Source organism: Hyperolius riggenbachi, chromosome 5, assembly GCF_040937935.1.
Source record: "Hyperolius riggenbachi isolate aHypRig1 chromosome 5, aHypRig1.pri, whole genome shotgun sequence".
NCBI lineage: Eukaryota > Metazoa > Chordata > Amphibia > Anura > Hyperoliidae > Hyperolius > Hyperolius riggenbachi.
This window is the reverse complement of record NC_090650.1, coordinates 59,694,938-59,702,586: the sequence shown is the minus strand read 5'-3', so window position 1 is coordinate 59,702,586 and position 7,649 is coordinate 59,694,938. Positions and strand designations below refer to the sequence as shown.

The 7,649-nt window shown below is 45.4% G+C and overlaps 1 long non-coding RNA gene across 2 annotated transcripts in view; it reads right to left on the bottom strand.

Moving 5' to 3' along the window:
• Positions 1-2,481: 2,481 nt before the first annotated feature.
• LOC137519624 (uncharacterized) overlaps positions 2,482-7,649 on the bottom strand; it is a 346,634-nt gene continuing 341,466 nt past the window's right edge. For both annotated transcript variants that reach the window (XR_011021038.1, XR_011021039.1), the window contains one exon: positions 2,482-3,216. This is a non-coding gene — a long non-coding RNA (uncharacterized lncRNA). The remainder of the gene's footprint in view (positions 3,217-7,649) is intronic.

The following is a 7,649-nucleotide window of genomic DNA, read 5'->3' as shown; positions in this document are numbered from 1 at the left end:
CCACCAATGCCTAACCCTAGCCAAACCCCCCACCAATGCCTACCCCTAACCGAATCCCCCACCAATGCCTACCCCTAACCGAACCTCCCACCAACCCCTAACCCTAGCCGAACCTCCCACCAATGCCTACCCTTAACCAAACCCCCCACCAATGCCTAACCCTTGCCGAACCCCCCCACTAATGCCTACCCCTAACCGAACCCCCCACCAACGCCTAACCCTAGCCGATCCTCCCACCAACCCCTAACCCTAGCCAAACCTCCCACCAATGCCTACCCTTAACCAAACCCCCCCACCAATGCCTAACCCTTGCCGAAACCCCCACCAATGCCTACCCCTACCTGAACTCCCCACCAATGCCTACCCTTAACCAAAGCCCCCACCAATGCCTAACCCTAGCTAAACCCCCCACCAATGCCTACTCCTAACCAATCCCCCACCAATGCCTAACCCTAATCGAACCCCCCACCAATGCCTAACCCTAACCAAAGCCCCCACCAATGCCTAACCCTAATTGAAGCCCCCACCAATGCCTACTCCTAACCAAACCCCCCACCGATGCCTAGCCCTAACCGAACCTCCCACCAATGCCTAACCCCTACCGAACCCTCCACCAATGCCTAACCCTAACTAACTCCCTTACACTGATGCCTAACCCTAACAGTCCCTCCCACCACAAACCTGCCAATAACTGTGCTGTCTTCACCACTATACACGATAAATAGCTGCAGAAATTTGGCCACTCCATAGATATCAATGTTAATATTAGCTATTGATGGAAATTTGGTGTTAACTTTTGCACATCTGGAGCTCCAAAATTATCTGTCACCTTCACAGAGTCCATAGTCAGGTCACCAACTGTCCCACAGAGCTCACAATCGAATCCCTACCACAGTCATAGTCATATTCTAACACTGCTATACTAGTGTAAAGCTTTATACAAATGGTATAAGCTTAATACAAATGGTATATAAAACTCAGCATAGGTGGATCTAGCGCAGGGGCGCCTGATCCACCAGGCCATACAGGCAGTCACCTGGAGCGATGTGTAGGGGAAGAAGGCGCAGCTGTGGGGAGGGGGCACCATGGCCACCCAGATGGAGCCAACAGCTCACCTCCAGCCTACGGAGTCTGTGGGTTCTGGCAGGCAGAGTAGGGCAGGCAGCCACATTACGATTAATTTCTGGTGAAACGCTGCCGCATTATGGTTATTTTCATGGGCCGAACCAAGGGGGGGTTGTGGTGGTTGTCAGCGTATCGGGGTGCCACAGGTTTTCTCGCCTGGAGTGACAAGATGGCTAGAGGTGCCCCTAGTTTAACATGTGTGTAACTGACTGCCAAGCGGATTATTTCCCTCCCTACCCCACTCGTTGTAAGTTGCTACATCGTGTGCAGCACCATCCTCCCTCATCTTATCTCCAGGGAGACAGTACATGCTACTAAGGTGTAGCCACACAATGAGTCTGCACAGTGCCTAATATATACAGTATGAGGGTTTTTTCCTGGGATAGTATGGCCGTCACTGTTGCTTAAACGTGGAGCTGTCAGCCATACTAAAGAAAAAAACACATATATAATATAATACATAAATTCTTGCTCTACTTACATAACATATGTATTGCACTGTCCACATCTTGATTTTAGTGATTTTTCTATAGTAAAAAAGGAAAAAATCCTTCTTAGGATGTTCCATTTTGTCTGTGTCTATCTTGAAGCCAATCCTGACATAATTTCCTCCCTTACACTGTCTGTGTATCATTGCCCGCCCCCCTCCCAGTCTTTAGACACTCCTACCCAGCTCTGCAGTAGAAAGTGCATTGAGAAATATTGGCCAATCAAAGAGAACAGTTGCGTGGGAGGGGAAAACAGGAGGGAAAGAGGCTTCAGGCTACATTAGTTTAGTCTGAGGGGAATGTAAAAAAAAAAAAGAAAACCCAGCAGATCCTGGCTTTTAATTGCCAGTTTTAGGCAGTGTTTACAAACAAAGGCAGTGTTTACAAACAAAAAACATGGCCGCTTACCAGAAAGTGATGTTTGTATGTGTGTATATATATATATATATATATATATATATATATATATATATATATATATATATATATATATATATATATATATATGTATGTATATGTCATGTTACAGTATACTACAAGTTTTTATTACATAGTGAATTATCTGCACTCCTGTCTGGATTTCTCACAGTTCTAAGCATGTGACAGGCAGCTCCCTTCCCCCTCAGAGACCTCTGTCTGTGAGGAGTAAACAAAGCACACAGAGCCTGGAGGGTGCGTGCAGGGGGCGTGCATAACTTCTCCCTATCACAGCAGAGGCACCACATTTCTCCCTGGGTTGACAAAGCTTGACAAATAAAAGAAGATTAGATATATTACAGAGACGGTGCAACTAGAAAAGGCTGCAGTAATCCAGACTACATTAGAAAAGGTATAGGAACTTTTAGGATAGAAGAAATAAGGCTGAACATTTTGTTACAGAGTCTCTTTAATGCGACCAATTTTGGTAAAGTGATTTGTAGGCATAGCCGCGTTCTACACTCGGGAACGGTTCTTTGCACTTCCTTATTGAATAAGCTCATAAAACATTTCTAATGTATTTGAAGAAAATTAGATTTCCATTCCGCAGCGACAGGGAGACCTCTGAAAAGATCCAGTGTGTTGCGTCTCCAAAGCTTGCCCAAATTGAGTTTGTCATAGATTTGCTAGTGTCTCTTTCAATTGTTCTTCCCGGTCCATTGTGTCTATGAAGCTACTAAAGAATTAATTATTCATTCTGTTCCACTCCTGCCCGATAATCCTCCTGATTTTTGCTAAAACATCATATTTCTTTGACAAAGGCTAATCTCTCTTTCCATTTCCCCATGCTGTTTCTATACAGATAACTATATGTGTCTCCTCCTGTCCAGTCCCAGCCTCCTGTGCCCGGCCTCCTAACATACAGTCAGTTCTTCAGACAATGATCCAAACTGCTATTGACAAGGCTACCAAACAACGGGAGATGCACAATGGATTTGGATATAAATAATGCATAGGCCATTGCTAGGCTTATATTTTTATTCAAAATGCAGCATGGGTTTATGGTTCTGTGCCTTTTCTTGTATTTCAGACACCGCTAATTTCTATTGTATTTCACCTTATGAGCTCCCTGGACATTGCGCATCTGGCTCTTCTGATTCTTTGCATTTCTTAGATCTGCTCTGACCTTTAGATATAAAATACAGAGAGTTAAGGAATTTTATGGAGAGGATAAGGCAGGATGTCAGCTGCATATTGTGAACACAATTGTGTTTATGCATTTATTTTTAACAAGCAGCTATATTATTATTGTTATTATTGTTATTTAGTATTATATAGCTCCCACATCTTTCGTAGCATTGTGCAGAGCATATTGTCTTGTCACTTAGTTAAAGCAGACCCAAACCAAACATTTTTTTAATTATAAAGATTTAATTGCACCACTCTGACACATACAAAGATAAATAAACACTCCTTCAAGCCTATGAGCATTTCAGGGCATGCTTCTCACCCTTCTCTTTTCATAGCTAGGGTTATACTGGGGGCAGCCATTAGCAATTCCTCCATTGCCGGACACCACCTACTCCACCAGTTTGCCGGAAAAATCTGGCAATATGAAAGGAAGGGAGGGGTTCCTCCAATAAATGTAAAATATTTTATATTTGTCATCATGCAGCTCAAAAAAGGCTGCTATTTATTATTATAATTTAGAAAATAGATTTTATTTCTGAAATCTTGTATTTTTAATTTGGGTCAACTTTACCTTTCCCTCAGAGGGGTTCACAATCTAATCCCCACCACAGTAATTTGTCTATGTATGTATCATGTAGTGTATGTATCGTAGTCTAGGGCCAATTCAGGGGGAAGCCAGTTAACTTATCTGTATGATTTTGGGATGTGGGAGGTAACCAGAGCGCCCAGAGGAAACCCACACAGACACGGGGAGAACATACAAACTCCTTGCAGATAGTGCCCTGGCTGGGATTCGAACCGGGGACCCAGCACTGCAAGACGAGAGGGCTAACCAGTACGCCACAATGCTGCCCGCATTAAAATAATAATAATAAAATAAAAAACACATCATCATCATGTTGTTATCATTAATGGCATGCTTTTTTTTTATAATAGTTATTAATATATTTAGGCATTGCAGATTTATGATTATGCTCTCCTGACCAACTGAGCATCACAGAAATAGGCCACACCTTATAAATAAAATGGCCCATATGCAATTAACCTTTTTTTCTTTGTTGCCTACTAGGTGATATTTTCAAAATTGTCAATAAAATGCCCTTTAAACCATCAGCAAGCAAGAAAATCTTAATAGATAATGTTGATAGTACCGTATATACTCGCATACAAGCCGAATTTTTGACCCCCAAAAAGGGGGTCAAAAGTTGGGGGGTCGGCTTGTATGCGAGTCTTCCCTGGTGGTCCGTGGTCCGCGGCCCCGCTACCCCCTCCCGCCGCCGCTGCTATTACCTGCAGCGGCTTCCTCTTCCCCGGCGCTTCCTCTTCCCCGCTCTGCGCTCTCATGCCCGTATGAAGAGATCACAGCAGCGCGCCCGGCGCTGCTGCTGTGACGATGCAGGGGGCAGGAAAGAGCGGTTCCCCTGGTAACGGCAATACAGATCGCCGCTACAGGGAGCCGCGCTCTTTCCTGCCCCCTGCATCGTCACAGCAGCAGCGCCGGGCGCGCTGCTGTGATCTCTTCATACGGGCATGAGAGCGCAGAGCGGGGAAGAGGAAGCGCCGGGGAAGAGGAAGCCGCTGCAGGTAATAGCAGCGGCAGCGGCGGCGGCGGGAGGGGGGTGAGCAGGGCACTATACTGGCCACTACCTACCTACACTGGGTACTATACTAGCTATACCGGGGCACTACCTACCTAAACTGGGCACTATACTAGCTAAACTGGGCACTATACTAGCTAAACTGGGCACTTTACTAGCTATACTGGGGCACTACCTACCTATACTGGGGCACTATACTAGCTATACTGGGAATTATACTAGCTAAACTGGGCACTTTACTAGCTAAACTGGGCACTTTACTAGCTATACTGGGGCACTACCTACCTATACTGGGGCACTACCTACCTATACTGGGGCACTACCTACCTATACTGGGGCACTATACTAGCTATACTGGGAATTATACTAGCTAAACTGGGCATTTTACTAGCTAAACTGGGCACTATACTAGCTATACTAGCTATACTGGGGCACTATACTGGCTATACTGGGGCACTACCTACCTATACTGGGCACTATACTGGCTAAACTGGGCACTACCTACCTATACTGGGGCACTACCTACCTATACTGGGGCACTATACTAGCTATACTGGGAACTATACTAGCTAAACTGGGCACTTTACTAGCTAAACTGGGCACTATACTAGCTATACTGGGGCACTATACTAGCTATACTGGGCACTATACTAGCTATACTGGGGCACTACCTACCTATACTGGGCACTATACTGGCTAAACTAGGCACTATACTAGCTATACTGGGGCACTACCTACCCTTACTGGGCACTATACTAGCTATACTGGGACACACTGGGGGGATCACGCGGCCAGCATTTCCTACCCCCGGCTTATATGGGGGTCAATCATTTTTCCCTGGTTTTTCATGGAAAAGTTGGGGGGTCGGCTTATATGCGGGTCGGCTTATATGCGAGTATATACGGTACCTTTTCACCTAGTTTTTGGCACTTTTATTTAGTTGCAAAGTGCTGAAAAGTTATTTTAAATAGACGCTGAAAAATTATCTCCTAGAAAAAAAAAAACTCAGGAGAAAAAAAGTTAATTGCGTATGAGCTAATGCCCTTTGAGCCACCAGAAAGCAACAAAAAAAAAAAAAAAAAATTACTCAGGATTATTTTGAAAGTACTTTTCACCTTCCTTTTGGTACATTTTCAATTGCAGAATGTTGAAATGTAATTTTAGACAGACAGGTACAGAGAAAAATTCGGATATCCGGATAGAAAAAACGAAAGTGGCCTTTAAATAGCTTTAAAAACGTTTTTTAGGGTGTATGAGGCATGTAGCATCATTATTTTGTAAAGGGTAACACTAATTGATGATGTGTGGACTTAAAATCCCCCCCCCCCCAAAAAAAATGGCTGTCAATCAACATCAGGACTAGGTTCCAGACAGCGGCCGTGCAGCCCACATTGTGTCCAAAGTCCAACCGCACAACTGGGACATGACAGTTTTCAGCCAAGACACCTAGAAAAAATTACGCAGCAATTGTGTTTTGGGTTAAATATAGGTGGTATCAGTGGCCTGTGGCACCCTGGCCTGGCAGTGGGAGCTGCACAGGCAGCAGGAGCAGGGCAATGCAGCAGCAGCAGGTGTAATGTGTGCCAGGAGCATGCTGAACATGGCATGTTGCAATTGGCACTTAGCACGTGGCACGTGGCACTTGGCACGTGCCACGTGGCACTAGATAGATAGATAGATAGATAGATACTGTAGATAGATTGATATCAGATATTGGGGTTGATTCACTAAAGGAAATAGCGTGAGTAATCTCCTGTTACTAGCGCTATTTCCACAGCGTGCTTTAAATGTAATGCGCTGCACCCTACATGCGCTATTAGCCACATAGTGCGCGTATACACAGGAGCGCATGCTATGCTGCAGGTAGTGCAGCATAGCGAACACTATTACTAAGCCTCCTTCCAGCAATTAAGGAGCGCTCCTCTGCTCCCGCCCTGCGCCCTTTTGCGTCCAAAAAAAGGACATTATCCCTGCACTCTGATTGGCCCAATAGGCTGCCTTTCAATTGACAAGCAGTCTGTTGGGCCAATCAAGTCCTTAACAGTGGTTGGACGTGAAGGGGCTTAGGGCGGCAGAAGAGGAACACTCCTTATTTGCTGGAAGTAGGCTTAGTAATAGTGTTCACTATGCTGCACTACCTGCGGGCATAGCAGGCGCTCCTGTGTATACACGCACTATGTGGCGCGTGTAGCGTGCAGCGCAATTACATTTAAAGAACGCTGTGGAAAAAGCGTGAGTAAAAGGAGATTACTAACGCTATTGCCTTTAGTGAATCAACCCCAATATCTGATATCGATCTATCTACAGTATCTATCTATCTATCTATCTATCTATCTATCTATCTATCTATCTAGTGCCACGTGACACGTGCCACGTGCTAAGTGCCAGTTGCAACATGCCATGTTCAGCATGCTCCTGGCACACATTACACCTGCTGCTGCTGCATTGCCCTGCTCCTGCTGCCTGTGCAGCTCCCACCGCCAGGCCAGGGTGCCACAGGCCACTGATACCACCTATATTTAACCCAAAACACAATTGCTGCATAATTTTTGGGAGGTGTCTTGGCTGAAAACTGTCATGTCCCAGTTGTGCGGTTGGACTTTGGACACAATGTGGGCTGCACGACCGCTGTCTGGAACCAGGGGCAAACGCAGGATTTTTAAGGGGGGGGGTTCCTGAAAGGTCCAGAAGCACGTATGTCCGGAGTGCTTCCGAATACAGGTGGCTCCATACTGCCCATGCACAAAAGTGCGCTGGCGTATTACGGAGCTGCCTATCTTTGGAAGTACTCAAGGACACTAGTGTTTCTGAGGGCTTCTGGTAGCAGCAA